Source organism: Miniopterus natalensis, chromosome 1, assembly GCF_054644295.1.
Source record: "Miniopterus natalensis isolate mMinNat1 chromosome 1, mMinNat1.hap1, whole genome shotgun sequence".
NCBI classification, from domain to species: domain Eukaryota; kingdom Metazoa; phylum Chordata; class Mammalia; order Chiroptera; family Miniopteridae; genus Miniopterus; species Miniopterus natalensis.
This window is the reverse complement of record NC_142081.1, coordinates 113145893-113166353: the sequence shown is the minus strand read 5'-3', so window position 1 is coordinate 113166353 and position 20461 is coordinate 113145893.

Here is a 20461-nt window from a genome sequence, read left to right as displayed (position 1 = left end):
AAGCTGGTTCATTCATAGGTCTCCAGCGTGTGCACTGGCGTGTGAATTGGATATTGAGAATAGGTCTTCATCAGATGAGCAGGGAAGAGCAACATGAACAGGAAAGACCAATTTTTCCCCACTCATGTTGACTTTGTTGGAATATCCATGGGTAACTCAGCTTACATTTTGGATACAGTTTCTTTGACTTTTAACCTTGTCCTGCCAACAACTTCCTTTCATAGGGGAGCCATGATTTAGTGTCCAGAGATATTAAAAAATATGTTGGAAACAAACCAATAGAAGTCTGTAATCAATAGAAGACTGTTGTACTATCTTTGATAATTATTGTTTTCCTCTCGCTACCCCAGTTACTTGATGGATTCATATCTATTGTACAGAGCAATGAAACCCTGCTTAGTTGGAGAAATTTGCCAGTGTGATGTTTCATTTCCTTTATAAGCACTTTCATACAGTAGAGCATATTATCTATCATTAGGATTCTGCATTTTCTTTTTTGAGTAAGTTGCCTTGTTTTTTTGTTTCACATTATTTTCTGACATCATCTTTTCATTTATCTGTTCGTACCTTTGTTCAAACAGATCTCCAGGAATCTTCCGAAGAAGCATCAAGAAGAAGCAATTCCAAGAGAGGTATGCTTGAAATCACACTCTGCCTCTAGTCATGTAGAACATACAATTCCGCATCATAAAAATGCCACATAATGGCATTCTGTTAGGGGTTCCTGAACCCACACCTACGTGGGCTTATTCACTAGAGAAATTCAGAGGATTCAACATATAATTTACCCCTACCTGTGATTGAAGAGACTGGAAGTATCATAGGACAATCAGCAAGGAGAAAAGGTGCGTGTGACAAAGTGTGGACGACAGCAGACACAAGCTTCCAACAGTTGTCTCCCTGTGGAGTTACCAGAACGTGCTTGAGTATTCCACTGTCAAATTCTGACAACACATGTGAAATGCCATCTACCAGTCCCAGAGTCCCATTAGACTCAGTGCCAAGGGTGATATGGCACCCTAGTCACATAGGCATCTTCCCCATAGGGTGTGACAATATTCCAGATTCCCAGAAGGAAAGCAAGTGTCCAGAATGAATCCCATCAGTTATTTAAAGTCCTGGATCAAGCTGGTTGGGTTCTTATAGTTTTTCTTAATTTCTTCCTCAATAGACCAGTATTCAGTATTATTTAAACTGTTAATTGTAGGTGATTTAAAATCCGGAGCAATATTGTTGGAGAAGAAGTTGATTTGTTTAGTCACAACTTCTAATATCCCATATGATAGGTTTATATAAGATAGTAAAAGGATTTTTGAGTTAAGACATAGGTCCTTTCTTGTATAATCACAGTGTAACAAACTGAATGTGTTAGCAACGGACATGTTGTTTAGTTTTTATAGCAAATAGATTACACTAAGTAAATGAATACTTGTTATTACATACTGCTTTGTCTCACTAAAAAGTCACTAAACTAGGAACTGAACAATACTTCCCTGGAACTAAAAGCCAATGGTTAACGATAAAAACTACAACACTTAGCCAGAGGGCAAGGATCCCAATGATTGGGTTTTAAACACATCTACCAGAGTACAGAAGTCAGAGAGGCAATGCCAGTGGAGAAGCAGAGACAGTTTTACATATTATACCAACAAGGTCTCACTATGATCAACTTCATTCCTCAGAAGTCAAAACAGATTGAGGCATGTTGACTTCATTAGAACAAGGCAATCCTTCTCCTTGTTGAATAATTATCATGACACTGTAATTTTCTGAGAACCGAAGGCTCTAATGGCATTGTTCAAAAGAAAATCGTAATATTCAAATAGCTCAACTCCAACTTAACAAATTCTAATAAAAGCAGAGAAATGTTTCACAAATAGAACAATGCCAGTGTGCTACCCAGCTGTGGCACTGAGTTCATTGTGCCTGCCACGTGAAATGCATGAGGACACCTTGGACTTAGTAGAGCTTCAACCAGAGCTTGTGTAGGTTGCTTTTACAGATTATAGAAAACATAAACAGGAAATAGAAGTTTGACCTTGAAGGTGCTAATACTATCAGGGACCTGTGCCTGGTTTATTCCTGTGTGTTTTTTTGAAACAGAATTTTCAAAGAAAATCTCAAAAGTGAGTTATTCATTGGTCCTCTTAATGGTATGCTATTTAACTGTGAGGTGTCTTTTAGGTACTAGGTGTTATGCTGATATTGGAGAATTCAAACATTTAAAAAACTTGGTCCCTGCCCTCCAAGAGCTTGTTATTATCATTGTCATTTTTATTATTTCCTATACTTTATTCAGTGCTTACCAGGTGCCAGAGCACACTAGGAGCTTACCCTTGTCATTATTTATTCTTTTCATTGGTGTGTAGTATGTGCTGGACACTTTCAATCCAAGACTAGAAGTAGAGTTTGAAAAATGTGGGTGAGGCCTTGGCCGATACGTCAGCTGTCTAAAGAGCTTTCCCCAAATGCCAAAGGGGTGGGTTTTGTCCCTGGTCAGGGCACATACCAGAATCAACCAAGGAGTGCATAAGGAAGTGGAACAAGAAATCACTGTTTCTCTCTCTCTCTGTTTCTCCCTTCCTGTCTCTGTCAAGTCAATTCAAAAGAAGATTTATTATTAAAACATAAAAAGTGTAATTGGGATGTAAAGTAAACATGCAGAACATGAAGAAGTTTGCCAGGTAAAGGGGCAGAAGGGTGATGTTTAGCAGGAGGAACATCTATGGAGAGGACCCGTTTGGCAGTGCGCACAGCAGGGCAAGGGCTCAGATGTACAAGAGAACTTTGCGGCATGAATGCGCAGTTCCGTTTTGGTGGTGCACAGTGTGTCCTGTGGGAATGGTTGGAATGAGGGGACTACCTATCGAAGGCAAGCTTTTGAAAGTCTCCTGCACCAGAAAGGAAGAGCTCTTACCCTGTAGGCCTTGGGCTGTCGGTCACGTAGAGTGCTCTTACTTCAGACAATAGGTGGCCTAATTAACTGTGGCCAAAGGAACGGTATACCAGGATTGTTTTGTTTTTCCATGATGTCATCAGGATCCCATTTGTCCCTTTTCACCTGTGTGATTGTCAGTGCTAATGTGTCCTTTCCTGTCCAGCTGCTTATCGAGGGCTCTGAGGCATCATAGTCTCACATGACAGTGTAGAAAGGCTGGAAGGCCTGCTTTTCCCTATGCTTTTCTCCTTTCCTTTGAAATTTCTTGTGAAAAGTATAGTTGGCACACAATATATGACTTTCAGGTGTACAGCATGGTTCTCTGATATTTACATACCTCAGGATGTGATCGCCATGCTAAGTCTAGCCACCCTCTATGTCCCTGCAGAGTTTCTCCGGTACTGTCACATCCCCTGTGCTGCACAGGACATCCAGGGGCTCCCCTATGCTATAGCTGCAAGGCTCACTTCCTATTCAAGTTCTTCTATGTCATGCGTCTCCTCAACTCAGTAGCGTCTGGCAACCATGAGTTTTTCCCCTGTAGCTATGGGATGTGTTTCTGTTTTGTTTGCTTTAGATTCCACATGTAAGAGAGACATACTATATTTGTTTTTGTCTGTCTTATTTCAATTAGCTTAACAGCCTCTTGGTCCATCCACGTTCTCCTAAATGGCAAGACTTCCTTCTTTTCATGTCTGAGTGATATTTCATTATATACCATAGAATTTTCTTTCTTTATCTATCAAAGGACACCTACATGGCTTCCATATCTTGGCTATTGTAAGTAATGCTGCAGTGAACATAGGGGTGCAGATATCTTTTCAAATCTGTGTTCCTGCTTTTGTTGAAGAAATGCCCAGAAGTGGAATGGCAGTTGTATTTCTCATTTTCTGAGACATCTCCATGCTGTTTTCCATAGTGACTATACCAATTTACAATCCCAAGAGCAGGGCACGAGGCTTTCTCTTTTCTCCATATCATGGCCAACACTGTTTTTACTTTTTCATTTATTTATTTATTTATGTATGTATGTATGTATGTATGTATTTATTTATTTATTTATTCACACCTTGAGGAAAGTAATTCTGAGAGGAGTGAGGTTGTCCTGCATTATGGCTTTCATTTGCATTTCCCTGATTACTGATGCTGAGCTATATGTTTCTTTTAAATAAAGGAAGATAAGTGAGAGGCTTGCAGTTGACTTCCACTAACAATTTTTAGGGTTGGGCTACATCACATGCTAACACCTAAAGCACTTAGTGGCAAGCAAGGTACTGTGATTAGCTTAGTATAATCATTTCTCTTTTTGGAGCTGGGCAGATAGCACCTTATTTGTGTATCATGACAGTAAATATCCACATACAGCTGGGGTGTCCAGCAGGAAGGAAGACTTAGGGAGTCAGCAGTATTTACTGCAGGGATTCGTTGGAGAAAACCGTGCAAATATGTGATAAGAATACATTTGTTGGGGACACTCTGGTTTTGATATGAAGGGAGGATCAGGAAACTTTTTCTCTAAAGGAGCTGATTTTAGGTCTTGTGGTCTGTCATATCTCCTAATGTCTGCCATTGCAGTGTGAGAGCAGTCACAGACAATATATCTTTGAGAAGGCAGGACTGTGTTCCAGTGAGAGTTTGTGTACAAAACCAGATAACAGGTTGTATTAGACCCCTTGAGCCCTAGTTTGTAGAGCACTCCTGTAGAGGACAGATTGAAGGAAACCACATAAAGGGAGTCAAAGACAAAGGAATCTTTGCTTCCTTGGAATAACATCAGGCCATGGTGAAGGTTTCACCTATCAATGGTAAAATCAAGTCAGGAAGGTCAATTTATTCCATTTAAGTTGATTGTGTTTTTCTAACCTAATGTCTTTCTTGTTTGTTCTGCTTAAAAATTTTTATTTATGAAGGAATAACAATGGTGTAATTTTTGCTCCTGTGAAAGCCAAGTATTTGACTTTAGCAGTTGACAGGAGCAAAATGAAGCAAAGAATAAAAAGAGGTCCAGTTCACAGGTTTTCATGACTATTAATTGTAAAAAGTTAGTAGAGGGAGAGAAATCCAAGATGGTTCATTCATAAGTCTACGATGTGTACTGAAGGTGGAGAATAGGACTTTATTAGGTTAACAGGGAAGAGCAACAGCTCAAGAGGAAAGACCAGTTTTTCCACATACATGTTGAGTTTGTTGGGATATCCATGAGTAACTCAGCCTACTTTTTGGATACAGTTTCTTTGACTTTTTACCTTGTCCTTTCAACAACTGCCTTTCACAGGAGATCCATGCTTTTAATGTCATAAGATATTAAGAAAAAGTTTAGAAACAGAAAAATAGAACTCTGTAATCACTAGTACTCTATGTACTATCTTTAGAGAATTATTGTTTTTCCTTCGCTACCATACTTGCTTGTTTCATTCCAAACTATTGTAAAAAGGAATTAAAGTGTGCTTAGAGAAAATGGCCAGTGTGATGTTTCATTTCATTTATAGGCACTTGCACACAGTAGAGCAGGCTCTCTATCATTAGGATTCTGCATTTTCTATTTTGAGTAAATTGCCTTGTTTTATTGTTTCAGATTGTTTTCTGACATCATCATTTCATTTATCTTGTTTTCCTCTATTGAAATAGATCTACTGCAACCTACAGAAGAAGCAGTAAGAAGACCTAGCTCCAAGAGAGGTATGCTCAAAATCACCCTCTGCCTCTAATCATGTGGAACACACCATCCGGCAGCATAAAAAATGCCACATAATGCCATTCTGTAAGGGGTTCCTGAACACACACCTAGGTAGGCTAACTCACTAGGAAAATTCAGAGGACTCAACTTGTAGTTTTACTCCAACCTATGATTCACTAGCGTAGAAGGATCATAGGACAATCAGGAAGTAGAAAATGTGTGTGTGACAAAGTGTGGAGGTCTCCAGGCACAACCTTGGAAGAGCTCTCTTCCTGTGGAGTTCGCAAGATGTGCTCATGTATTCCTCTGTCAAATTCTGACAAGACATGTGAAATGCCATCTACCAGTCCCAGAGCCTCTTTAGACTCAACGCCAAGGGCTTTATGGCACCCTAGTCGCATTGGCATCTTCCCCATAGTGCATGCCACAATTCTAGATGGCCAGATGGAAAGCAAGTGTTCAGAATGAATCCTATTGTTTGTACAAACTTCAGGATCACGCTGGACTGGCTCCTATAGTTTTTCCTAATTTCTTCCTTAATAGACTAGTATCCATTATTATTTAAACAGTTAACTGTAGGTGATTTAATATCTGGAACAATGTTGTTGGAGAAGAATTTCACTTATTTAGTCACTACTTGTAGTCTTCCCTCTGATATGTTTATGTAAAATATTAAAAGGATTTTAAGTTAAGAGGTTGTATGTTTCCTCTATAATCACTTTATGACAAACAACTTGTTAAGAAAGGATGTTTTGTTTAGTTTTTATCGGAAATGGTTTACACTAAGCACACGAATAGCTGTTATTGCATATTGATTTGTTGCAGTACAAAGTCACCAAAACTAGGAACTGAACAATACTTTCCTGGAATCAGAAACCAATGGTTAAGGATGAAAAAGACACCACTTAGCCAGTGGGCAAGGATCCCAATGAGATTGCTTTTGTTCTTCTTAAAGAATCTTAATTTACAAAGGAAACTAATATTTCCTGTTATTTTCCCCACTGTGAAAGCCATGGTTAAGAGCCCTTGCTAGACTAGGCCGTTCGTTGACTGTAGCAAAGTAAGGAAGAGAAAGGAAAGAGGTCTGGTTAATATGATTTCATGATAATTAAATGTAAATGTTATCATGGAGAAAGAAATCTAAGATGGTTCATTCAGAGGTCTCCAGTGTGCACAATGGCGAGTGAACTGGAGGTGGAGAATAGGACGTTATTAGATGAACACGGAAGAGCAACAGTTAATAGGAAATACCAGTGTTTCCACATACATATTGAGGTTATTGGGATCTCCATGACTAACTCAGCCTACATTTTGGATACAGTTTCTTTGACTTTTTACCTTGTCCTTTCAACAACTGCCTTTCATAGGAGAGCCATGTTTTTAGTGTCATAAGATATTAAGAAAAAGTTTAGAAACAAAGAAATAGAACTCTATAATCACTAGTACACTATTGTACTATCTTTAGAGAATTATTGTTTTTCTTTCGCTACCATACTTGCTTATATCATTCCAAACTATTGTAAAAAGGAATTAAAGTGTGCTTAGAGAAAATGGCCAGTGTGATGTTTCATTTCATTTATAGGCACTTGCACACAGTAGAGCAGGCTCTCTATCATTAGGATTCTGCATTTTCTATTTTGAGTAAATTGCCTTGTTTTATTGTTTCAGATTGTTTTCTGACATCATCATTTCATTTATCTTGTTTTCCTCTATTGAAATAGATCTACTGCAATCTACAGAAGAAGCAGTAAGAAGACCCAGCTCCAAGAGAGGTATGCTCGAAATCACCCTCTGCCTCTAATCATGTGGAGCACACCATCCGGCAGCATAAAAATGCCACATAATGCCATTCTGTTAGGGGTTGCTGAACACACACCTAGGTGGGCTTACTCGCTAGGAAAATTCAGAAGACTCAACATGTCGTTTTACTCCAACCTATGATTCATTAGGGTGGAAGGATCATAGGACAATCAGGAAGTAGAAAATGTGTGTGTGACAAAGTGTGGAGGTCTCCAGGCACAACCTTGGAAGAGCTCTCTTCCTGTGGAGTTCCCAAGATGTGCTCAAGTATTCCACTGTCAAATTCTGACAAGGCGTGTGAAATGCCATGTACCAGTCTTAGAGCCCTTTTAGACTCAGTGCCAAGGGCTTTATGGCACCCAAGTCACATCAGCATCTTCCCCATAGTTCATGCCAAAATTCTAGATGACCAGATGGAAAGCAAGTATTCAGAATGAACCCTGTTGGTTGTACAAACTCCAGGATCACGCTGGACCGGCTCCTATCCTGTTTCTTAATTTCTTCCTTAGTAGACTAGTATCCATTATTATTTAAACAGTTAACTGTAGGTGATTTAATATCTGGAACAATGTTGTTGGAGAAAAAGTTCACTAAATTTGTCTCGACTTGTAATGTTCCCTATGATATGTTTATGTAAAAAATTAAGAGGATTTTTAGTTAAGATGTTGTATGTTTCCTCTATAATCACATTATGACAAACTTAACTTGTTCAGAAAGGATCTTTTGTTTAGTTTGTATAGCAAATAGTTTACAATAAGTACATGAATACCTGTTATTCCATATTGATTTGTGGCACTAAAAAGTCACCAAAACTAGGAACTGAACAATACTTTCCTGGAATCAGAAACCAATGGTTAAGGATGAAAAAGACACCACTTAACCAGTGGGCAAGGATCCCAATGAGATTGGTTTTGTTCTTCTTAAAGAATCTTAATTTACAAAGGAAACTAATATTTCCTGTTATTTTCCCCACTGTGAAAGCCATAATTAAGAGCCCTTGCTAGACCAAGGCCGTTGACTGTAGGAAAATAAAGAAGAGAAAGGAAAGAAGTCTGGTTCATATGATTTCATGATAATTAAATGTAAATGTTATCATGGAGAAAGAAATCTAAGATGGTTCATTCAGAGGTCTCCAGTGTGCACAATGGCTTGTGAACTGGAGGTGGAGAATAGGACTTTATTAGATTAATAGGAAAGAGCAACAGCTCAACAGGAAAGACCACTTTTTCCAGGTATGTGTTGAGGTTGTTGGGATATCCATGGGTAATTCAGCCTACATTTTGGATACAGTTTCTTTGACTTTTTACCTTGTCCTTTCAACAACTGCCTTTCATAGGAGAGCCATGTTTTTAGTGTCATAAGATATTAAGAAAAAGTTTAGAAACAAAGAAATAGAACTTTGTAATCACTAGAACACTATTGTACTATCTTTAGGGAATTATTGTTTTCCTTTCACTACCCTAATTGCTTGATTCATTCAGAACTATTGTAAAATGGAATTAAAGTGTGCTTAGAGAAAAAGGCCAGTGTGATGTTTCGTTTCATTTATAGGCACTTGCACACAGTAGAGCAGGCTCTCTATCATTAGGATTCTGCATTTTCTATTTTGAGTAAATTGCCGGTTTTTGTTTCTCATTGTTTCCTCACATCATCGTTTCATTTATCTTTTTTTCCTTTATTCAAATAGATCTACTGCAATCAATAGCAAAGGCAGTAAGAAGACCCAGTTCCAAGAGAGGTATGCTTGAAATCACCCTCTCCCTCTAATATTGTGGAACATATCATCTGGCAGCATGAAAATGCCTCGTAATGCCATTCTGTAAGGGGTTCCTGAACCCACAGTTAGGTGGGCTTACTCGCAAGAAAAATTCATAGTACTCAACATGTAGTTTTACTTTTATCTACGAATTAGTAGTGTGGAAAGATCATAGGACAGTCAGGAAGGAGAAAATGGGTGTGTGACAAAGTGTGGAGGACACCAGGCACAAGGTTGGAAGAGCTCTCTCTCTGTGGAGTTCCCAGGATGTGCTCAGTGTTAAATTCTGACAACACTTGTGAAATGTCAGTTAGCAATTTCAGAATCTTGTTAAACTCAGTGCCAAATGTTTTATGTCACCCCAGTCACATAAGCATCTTCCCCATAATGTATGCCAAAATTCTAGATTGCCAGTTGGAAAGCAAGTGTTCAGAATGAATCCCATTGGTTGTACAAAGTGTTTAGTCACAGTGAACCCCTCCTAACCTGTTAAGAAATTGTGTAAACCCTCCCCAGATTCATCTTATCTGGCACCAACCCAGTGTTAGCCGTTTGAGTACTACTTTCTACAGAGAGCTGTTTTAGGCTTGCTGTGTAATATTTTTCCACACAGCAGTTACAGCCATGACTGAATTTTTGGGATTGACTTAAAATTTAATTTTAAAAGCAGGTAATATGATTATATAACATTGTAGTGGTTTCAGTTGCATCATGCATAATTAATAGCAATGCCAGTCGCTCTTGTTACTCTTGGTGAGTATTCAACAGGTATTTGTATATAAATGACTTGGGCAATATTAGGCATTTATAATCTTTTTATTCGCATAATGTTTCAAGATCATTTTTAGATAAAATCAGCATGATGATTTCTGATTTAAAATTTGAATAAAAATTGTCTTTTTATTATAAGGATGATTTAGTTTTGATTTATATTGCACTTATTCCCTCTTCATAATTATAAAGAAGATAGTCAATCATATTTATCAGTGTTTTTCTTACCTTACCTAGTATACAATTCAAGTCATTTGCTTGTTCATATTTTTGCATCTGCTTCATTTAATTGAGGGGATAATATCCATATTCTGATACTTGGATCTTTCTCTTATCTATTTATTTATTTTAATTTATCTCTATTGTTGAAAGTATTACAGGTGTCCCATTTCTCCCCCCCCCCAATTGATCCTGTCCACATCGCTCCCACCTCCTCCCCAGGACTTTACCCCATTATTGACTGTGTCCATGGGTTATGCATATATACATATAACTTCTTTGGTTAATCTCTTCCCACACTCCATCCCCCTTCCCTCTTTCCTCTGAAATATGATCATCTGTTGCATGCGTCAGTGCCTCTGGATCTATTTAGTTTGTCAGATTCTTTTGTTCATTAGCTTTTTCTTAAAGAAGACCCTTCAACATTTCCTGTAGTTCTGGTCTGGTGGTGATGAACTTCTTTAGTTTTTTCTTATCTGTGAAGCTCTTTATCTGACCTTTAATTCTAAATGATAGCTTTGCTAGAGAGATCAATCTTGGTTGTAGTTCCTTGTTTTTCATCACTTTGAATTTTCTTGGCACTCCCTTCTTCTGGCCTGCAAAGTTTCTGTTGAGAAATCAACTGACAGTCGTATGGTTGCACCTTTGTAGGTAACTAACTCTCTTGCTGCTTTTCTCTTGCTATTTTTCTCTTGCTGCTTTTAAGGTTCTCTCTTTGTCTTTAAGCTTTGGCAGTTTAATTATGATGTGTCTTGCTGTGGGCCTCTTTGGCTTCCTCTTGTTTGAGACCCTCTGTTCTTACTGGACTTGTAAGTCTATCTCTTTCCCCAGGTACTGGAAGTTTTCTATAATTATATTTTTAAATAGGTTTTCAATTTCTTGGTCTCTTTCTTCCCCTTCTGACACCTAAATAATACAAATGTTGGGCCTCTTGAAGTTGTCCCAGAGGCTCCTTACACTATCTTCATATTTCTGGATTCTTTTTTCTTTTTTTTCATCTGGTTGGGTGCTTTTTGTTTCCTCATGTTCTAAATTGCTGATTTGATTCTCAGTGTCCTCTACTCTACTGTTGATTCCCTGTAAATTATTCTTCATTTCAGTTCATGTAACCTTCATTTCAAATTGTTATGTCATTGATGGTCTCACTTGTTTTTGTAATACTCTTACTAATATGCATGAGCATCCTTAAAAACAAGATTCTGAACTCTATCTGTTAACTTGCTTGGTTCTATTTCATTTAGTTCCTTTTCTGGAGATTTCTTTTGTTCTTTCCTTTGTGACATGTTTCTTTGCCTCCACATTTTGGCTGTTTCCAAGTGTTTGTTACTATGTATTAGGTAGAGCTGCTGTGTCTCCTGGAATTTGTAGAGTGGCTTTGTGTAGTAGGTGTCCTTTAGGGTCCAGTGGCTCAGCCTTTCCAGTCACCTGAGCTGGGCCTTCTAGGTGCTCCCCTGTGTGGGCTGTGAGCTCTGATTTGTTGTAGTTGAGCCTTGGTTGCTGTTGGCATCACTGGGAGGAATTGACCCCCAGGCCAATTGGCTAGGAGGACCAGCTGCAACTACAGCCAAAGAGCTAGTGTGCTGGAGACACCCCTATGGAGCAGGATTTACTTAAGTGGAGCTTTGGTGTGCACCAATTGTGCCCCTTGAGTGTGTCACTTGTGGATGTAGTAGGGTTGTAATCCAGCGTGGTCAAGTCTGACCACCAGGTGCACTGTCTCTGGGGCCTCCTGGGAGGTGCAAAGTCAGCCTCTGCCAGTGCCATGCCCAGGATCACCCAGCATGAGCTACACAGCAAACCGTAGTTGGCCGCTACTTGTGCTGGGCTTGGAGGTGTCCAGGAGAGGCCAAGCTATGCAGGCTGCCACTAGTGCCAGGCCTGTGGCCACTTACAAGACATATGGGGCATGCTGCTGCTTGTTTGAGAGATTTTAGGAAAGTCCTAAACAAATGATTCGAGAGGCCACTTGCATAGAAAAGCCACTGGAAATGGCTCAGATGAGCTGGCAAGTTGGGAGGGTCTCCTGGAATCACCAGGGTGGGGCCAAAGGTCGGAGTCAGTTGGTGGGGTTTCAAATATGGTGCCTTCCTGCCGGCTCTGTGGAGGGAGGGCTTAACAAAGGAGCAATGGCCTCTGCTAGCTCTTCTGCCTGGGAGAAAGCTGCCCCTCTACTTCTCGCCCTGATTTCAGACAAGTTAGTTCCTCCCCAAATGTCCCAGATCCTTTCAAGTTGCTGCCCAGAGCTGGGGCTCAGAGGGACCGAGTCTGAGTGAGGCCCTTTAAGAAGAGGTGCCTGGGACTCCCGCAGCCTCAGCATCCCTTGGCCACAGTCCCCACTGGTTTCACAGCCCGAAGTTGCGGGGACTTCTCTTCCCATTCCTGGAGCCCTGGGCTGGGGGCCTGATATGAGGCTGGGACCTGTCGCTGCTCTGGGAAACCTGCACCGCCAAGATGTCCCTCCCAGGTTACCGAGCCCCACCAGGTAATCACCTCTCGGTGATTCAGCCCCAATCTGCCCACCTCTCCGCCCTTCCTGCCGGTGTCGGTGCTCCTTCAGTTCCCTCCTTGTAGGGCTCCTGTTCAGCCAGATTTCAGGAGGTTCTGAGTGATGGTGGTTCTGTATTTTAGTTGTAATTTTGATGTGGTTGCGGGAGGCGGCAGATACAGATGTTACCTATGATTCCATCTTGTTTCCTCAATGGATCTTTATCTTAATTTTGAAGCTGCCTGTGTCTTGAAAATAGCTTTAATATGTTGCTCTATGTTAATAGCAGGTTTAGCAGATATTTTTAAAGAAATAATTAGTAAGCATTATTTTTTAAAACACTTTTAGATTCACAGCAAAATTGAGTGGGAAGTACAAGAGTTCCCATAAACCCCACCTCCCCATACACACAGCCTCCGTCAGTTTTGACACCCTGCACCAGAGAGGTGCATTTATTACAACGGATGTACCTGCACTGACTCATCATTGTCAACCAAAGTCCATAGTTTACATTAAGGTTCACTCTTGGTGTTGTACATTCAGTGGGTTTTAACAAATGTATGATGATATGTGTGGACCATTAGGCATCATAGAGAATCGTTCCACTGCCTTAAAACCGTTCCACTGTGCTCTGCTTCTTCATCCCTCGCTGCTCCATAAGCTCTGGAACCCACTGCTCTCTTTACTGTCTCCATAGTTTTGCCTTTTCCTGACTGTTGAATAGTTGGAGCCATATAGTGGGTATCTTTTTGAATGTTTAAAAAATTAAAATCCTAAGGTACTTGAATGTAGTTACCCAAGATGTTCTTTGTCCTTTGTGGTTTGTTCTTGTTCATCAGCATAGGATCTGATGACATATGCCACACAAGCCAAAAAAGCATGATTTCTGTAGGCATTTGCCACTAATGGGGAGGGTTGAGAAAAATGACCTCATGCACTGCTGCAGAGCACTAACTGTTTGAACCACGCTGCTCTGTGTGGTGGGTCCAGATAGACTCTAGCAATGGAAGGAGACAGTCTCAAGGGGTTATACTTTATACTACTGGAATCGAAGTCTTTCTTACTTATCTCGCAGTTGGGTATAGGAAGAGAAAGGGTCTGTTCCCTTTGTTTTGCTGTGCTGCCAAGTGCAGTGCCTAGGGACCAAATTTCCTTGTGATAGAGCGTTTCATCCGAAACCAGCTCATCTTCACTGAAGAGCTGGAGAAGTGGGAATTGTGTTACAGCAAAATAAGTACACCCTCTTCTAACTGCTCTTCTCGGCAGGAGTCCAGAAAACTCATGCTATTTAAGTTTGATATTGTTCGTTTATGATACTGCTTCTCCTAACGATACCGTTTTCTGTCAGCCTGATGGGGTTTGGGTAGGGTTATGTTCATTGTAAATAGCAGTTCATATGTAGGTATCCCATTTTGATGGAGCCCACTCTTTTCTTTTCTCTTGCATTTGATATATTTAAAAAGGGAAAGTAAAAGTTATTAATGTATTAATGGCCTAGCCATTATATCATTAATATTCACTCTAGTATAGTCTTCAGGTGTAGTCCCAAGGGAATCCTTCCTAACAAAGCATTAGTCTGGTACTTTTAAAGTCCTGTATTTTTCTATTGTTGCTTTAAAGTGTATTTTACTATTTCTTTAACAGGGGATGAGAGCTCTGAAGAAGACTCTTTAAGGAGGTAGGATTTTTAAAAATTATGTTAACTAAGAAATGCATTTCTAGAGTGTTCTACTGTGAGGTAGGCCCAATATTATGTAATTAACATGTGCTACATCACAATAGCTTTGCAAAGTAGCTATGCTATTATAGCTTACTTTTTATTAATTAGGCAACTGTGATTCAGGGAGGTTGATTAATTGACCCATGACTCCAACTACTGACCCATGACTTGACTGTCAACCTGCTTGGCTCCCAAATCTATTCTGTGGTCCTTCAACATACACTGATAAAGTCCCTGTATAGCACTGGCATCAAGATAGGGATACAAATCATATCAACTCAGAAAGTCAAATCTAATTGTGTGTTAACTCTGATTTAGAGTTTTTCTAAGAGGCCCAGTTAGTCCAAGCATTTGTCTTACTATACTTGACAATTGCAGTGGTAACTAGTACCTCGTTTTCCCATTAAAGGCTTTAGGGCACTTCACAGTTAGCTATGGCCACAGAACCAAAGGTTTTCTCCAAGCAAGGCCTAATCAGGCAAGTGTGTCTAGGTATAATGATATCTCTTCTTCTTGAAATGAATTCCTTATCTGTAAGTAACAAATATCTATGTGTAGACCATGTTATGTTAATTAAATTCAACATCTATTTAGAGGATATTTCTAATTGACTGCTCTATTTACTGACTTCCCAGTCTGGTTAGCACCTTTGACTAGTTGTATTTTCTTTTTTTCCTAGAGTCCTTTTTTCCTCTTCCATGACTTTTCTTGATTTTTTTACTTCTCTATTTTTGCTGTTTCTTTCATTGTGCTGTTTTTTCCCACTTCTGCCAGTGGTGGTGTTCTCCATTTTTCTATAGACAGAATCAAAGGCACATAGAATTTCAGGAGTTTAAGGAATTTTAGCAATTAATTCATGAGAACACCTTCTAGCACTTCAACCTGTGTTTCATAACCTGGTCAAGTGGTTGTTCACATGGAGAATTTAAAATTCAAAGAGATTAAAGTGACTATTTGAAACATAGTAAGTGGTGGAAATGAAATGTAAATTCAAGTTTCTAAGTGTTATAATCTTCCTTCTTTATGATCCTGTAGGTTAGTGTTTTAATAATAGAAATATGGGGAATGGGTCTAGTGAACACAGTGGATAGAGGTTAAGAGTGGAATTAGCGGGGGAATCCAGTTTCAAGATGAACAACACTGGGTTGGGATAGGAATTAGAGTTTTAGAAAAGAGATGAGAATATGGGGGTTTATGACAAGTTAATGATTAATTATAAGAAGGAAGCCCCAGGATGTTGGGAGTTGTCTAGAAAGGCACATTAAAAGAAGGGGCTCAGGAGAATCCTGATGAGGTTGCTGCTGTTTTGTTTGTTTAATTGGAGGAACTAGGACAATTACAGAAAGATACTAAAATACTTTGAGCCACTGGAAAGATTCTTTTGATCACAAGCAAGACTGTGGTATTATCTACCAGAACTCTGACTTACAGAGTGGGGCTTAGGTCCCATTGAGTCTTAGGGAACTGGAGATTGCTGAACAACATAGATCTATGGCCCAAGGCAGGTGTCTCCTCACCTCTACCTCTTTCCCAATGAGCTGATGTGCTTCCCATGTACATGGAGGGTTGGGCAGGGGCAGGACTAGCTGTCAAATCAGTAATGAGGTTGGATAGTTGATAACATGCTTATGTTATGAGTGAATCACTGAGACTCCATTTAGTTTGTTTTCCAGGAGCAGGGAAATAGAGAGCTCCTATTCTTGGTAATTGGAGCCCAGCCTTGTATCAGGAGTCTGTGCCTTCATAGGTTGAAGATTTAAAGGTTGAAGACTGTCATTGAGCCTGCAGAAGGGTGATCTGGGAGTGGGAAGGCTAAGAACACATAAATTTGTTCATTGACATTTGGACATTTAACTTTTAACCATTTCAGGGAACTTCCTGTACAGTTTTAGGGTAAAAAGAAGGAATGGGTTCTCCTTAATAAGTGGTTTCCATGCTCAAGAATCAAGAGTGCCATTTTTTACTGATGTAGATTAGTCTTTGAACCAGGGACAGATGATGGGGAAGGGACAGTGTATCTTTCTACCTTGGTTTAAGTCATCAGATTTGTTCCAGTTCAGGTAACAAATTTATGTTAGCCATTAAGTGGTAAAAACAAATTAATCTCAAGCAGAGTGTGTCTTCATTAAATAGTTCATAGGTTGGGAGAGGTGGCAGCAGAAATAGATAACTAAAAGCTTTTTTAAAACCAGGGCCCGATGTTAATTATATCAAGAATCTTCATTTGATACATAGATAGCTGATTTTTCGCTTAAAATTTTTGTTGCTTTTTTTTAAAGAAATGAACTCACTCTTTTTGTTTGTTTGTATATTTTACTGTAAAGACTTTCCAGCAAACCTGGCATTAATGATTCATGGCCTATATCCCACCATGAAGATTTCAAGGTAATGTACTCTCTTGTGAAATGAATTTTCCTGCCCTCAATTTAATTTTGCGTGGCACTTACTCTTAAAATTTTATAGTGGACTACCTTTAGGTTTGTAACAGAAAATTAGGCCTTTTATTTTTAAATCCTCAACCAAGGGTATATATATATTTTTAATTGATTTTAGAGCGAGAGGAAGGGTTAGAAAGAAAAATCAAGAGACTCTCACCCTACTGTACCTCAACTGGGATTGAACTGGCAACCTGGGTATGTGCCCTGACTGCGAATTGAACCCATGACCCTTCGGTACATGGGATGATGGTCCAATTAACCGAGCCACACCAGCCAAAGCAGAAAATTTTTCTGTTTTATTGCGTGATTCCTTTTACATGCAATTTCTACAATAAGTGATGCTATGGAGACAGAAATCAGACAAGTGGTTGCCAGAGACAGCAATAGGGGGGATGGGGAGCTATTGTTTCATGGGAATGGGGTTTCCTTGTGGACTGATGAAAAGTTTTGAAACTAGACAGAGGTGATCATTGTACAACATTGTAAATGTACCAAGTGTTACTACATTTTTCACCTTAAAATTGTTAATTTTATATTTGGTGAACTTGACTCACTAAAGATAGAATACTGTCATAACAACAATCAATCAGTCGATCAAATTAAGGCCACGTCACACATTTTAAAACAATCTGATGGGCTCATTTAAAACATGTCTTCCGGTGAAAGTTTACATTGTTAATTTGAGGTTTCTTGTTTCTAGAGGTAAACCTGTATTGCTATGAATTTCTCTTAGGACTGCTTTCACTGTCCCATAGATTTTGGGTGGTCTGTTATCATTTCATTTGTCTCAAGGTATCTTTTGATTTCTTCCATGATCTCATCGTTAACCCATTCATTGTTTAGTAACATGTTATTTAGCATTTATGTGTTTCGGTGGTGTTTTGTTTTTGTTTTGTTTGCCATTGATTTCTAGTTTCATACCATCATGGTTGTAGAAGATGTGTGAAATGATTTCAATCTTTTTAAATGTATTGAGGCTTGTTTTATGCTCTAACATGTGGTCTATTCTGGAAAATGTTTTATGTGCACTTGAATAAAATGTATACCCTGCAGTTTTGATTGTTATTATTATTATTATTATTATTTGGAAGATCTCAGTGTTGATGTCAATGGGGTATTAAACTCCCCTACTATGATTCTATCAATATTTGCTTTCTATATTTAGGTGCTCCTATGGTGGGTGCATATATGTTTACAAGGGTTATTTCTTCTTTTTGGATTGATCCCATTATCATTATGTAATGACCTTCTTTGTCTCTTGTTGTAGCCTTAGTTTAAAATGCTATTTTGTCTGATATAAGTATTGCTATCCCAGCTTTTTTTGTTTTCATTTGAAAATTTTTTAAATTAATGTTTTAATTTATTGACTTGAGGGAGAGAAAGAGAGAGGAAAGGAGAGAGAAAGAGAAACATTGATTTGTTGTTCCACTCATTTATGGATTCATTGGTTGCTTCTTGTATGTGCCCTGATGAGAGACTGAACCCACACACTTGGCGTATCAGGACGGCCAACTGAGCTTCTTGGCCAGGGCCCTTTTTGTTTGCATTTTCAGGACATATCTGTTTCCATCCCTTTATTTTCAGTCTGTGTGTATGTTTCGCTGAGGTGGGTGTATTGTAGACAGCAAAGGTAGGGATCTTTTTTCTTTTTAAAAAATATATCTTTATTGATTTCAGAAAGGAAGGGAGAGGGAGAGGGAGAGAGAGAGATAAAAACATCAATGATTAGAGAGTCATTGGATGGCTGCCTCCTGCACACCCCCAACTGGGGATCGAGCCCATAACCTGGGCATGTGCCCTGACCAGGAATTGAACCATGATCTCCTGGATCCTAGGTTGATGCTCAACCACTGACCCAAGCCCAGCGGCGCCAGATCTTGTTTTCTTATCCATTCATCTACTCCATGTCTTTTGATTGGAGCATTGAAGCCATTTACATTTAAAGTGATAATTGATAGGTACACCCTTATTCCTATTTTATTCTTTATAATTATGTCCCCTTCATTTTTCATATTCTTTGTATAAAAGTCCCTTTAATATTTCCTCTAATATTGGTTTGTTGGTGATGAGCTCCTTTAGCTTACCTGGGAAGCTCTTTTTCTCTCCTTCAATTTTAAATGATAGCTTTGCTGGGTAGAGTAGTCTTAGTTGTATGTCCTTGTTTTTCATTACTTTGAATATTTTGTGCCAATACCTACCAACCTGAAATGTTTCTATTGAGAAAGCATCAGACAGCCTTATGTGGGCTCCCTTGTAGGTAGCTATCTGTTTTCCTCTTGCTGCTTTTAAGATTGTCTCTTTGTCTTTAAACTTAGCCATTTTAATTTTGAAGTGTCTTAGTGTGAGCCTTTTTGTGTTCATCTTGCTTGGGACTCTCTTTGCATCCTTCACTTGTGTGTCTTTCTTCCTCACCAGGTCAGAAAAGTTTTCAGTCATTATTTATTCATATAGGGTCTCAATTGTTTGCTCTCTCTTTTCTCCTTCTGACAGCCCTACAATGTGGATATTGCTATGCTTTGTGTTGTCCCAGAAGTCTGTTAAACTAGCCTCATTAAAAAAATTTTTTTTAATTATTTATTTATTTATTTATTTATTTATTTATTTATTTATTTATTTATTTTAATTTATTTTGCTGCTCTAATTGGGTGTTTCCTGCTACCTTGTTTTCTAAATCAATGATTCTATTTCCTTTTTCATCTAATTTGCTGTTGATTCCTTCTAGTGTATTCTTCATTTCTGACTGCTGCTTTTATATGATGTCTTTGTCCTTTTTTATACTTGCTCTCTCTCTCTTTTTTTAAACATGTCTCTATTTCAGAAAGAGGAAGAGAGAGAGAGAGAGAAACATCAATGATGAGAGAATCATTGATCTGCTGCCTCCTGCATGACCCCCACTGAGGATCGAGCTCGCAAGCTGGGAATGTGCCTGACTGGGAACTTAACCACAATCTCCTGAACCATAGGTCGATGCTCAACCTCTGAACCACACTGGCCAGGCTATACTTGCTATTTCTTTATTGAAGTTCTCACTATGTTCCTTGAGTATCTTTGTAACCATGTTCTTGAACTCTGTATCTGGTGCATATCTTGCCTCCATTTCATTTAGTTCTTTTTTGGTGGATTTTTCTTGTTCTTTCATTTGGGGCATGTTTCTTGGTTTCTCCATTTTGGCTGCCTCTCCAAATATGTTTCTGTGTAGTGGGTAAATCTGCTATGGCCCCCAGTCTTGGTATAATAACCTTATGTATTAGGTGTCTTGTGAGGCTCAGTGGCACAATCTTTCTGATCACCTGAGCTAGGTGCTCCAGGAAAGTCATTTGTGTGTGTTATGTGAGCCCTCCTTTTGTAGAGCCTTGATTGTTAATGGCCAATTCATGGATGGGGTTGATCCTCAGGCTGGTTGACCACGGTATGTACTGTGTTGCAGTGTGAAAGCTGATGCCATGTTGAGTAATTCACGCCAGCATGGTCTGGTGCCTGCAGAAATCTTTGGGTGTCGCTCTCATGGAGCTAATTGGATCATGCTCTGAAGCCCCCCACCACATGTATTGGTACTTGGCCCTCTTGGGAGGGACTCTGGTGCAAGTCAGGTTGTGCCAGTGATTTCCCTTGGGCTACGTGTGTGGAGTTACAAAGCAATCAGCATTTGTGACTGCC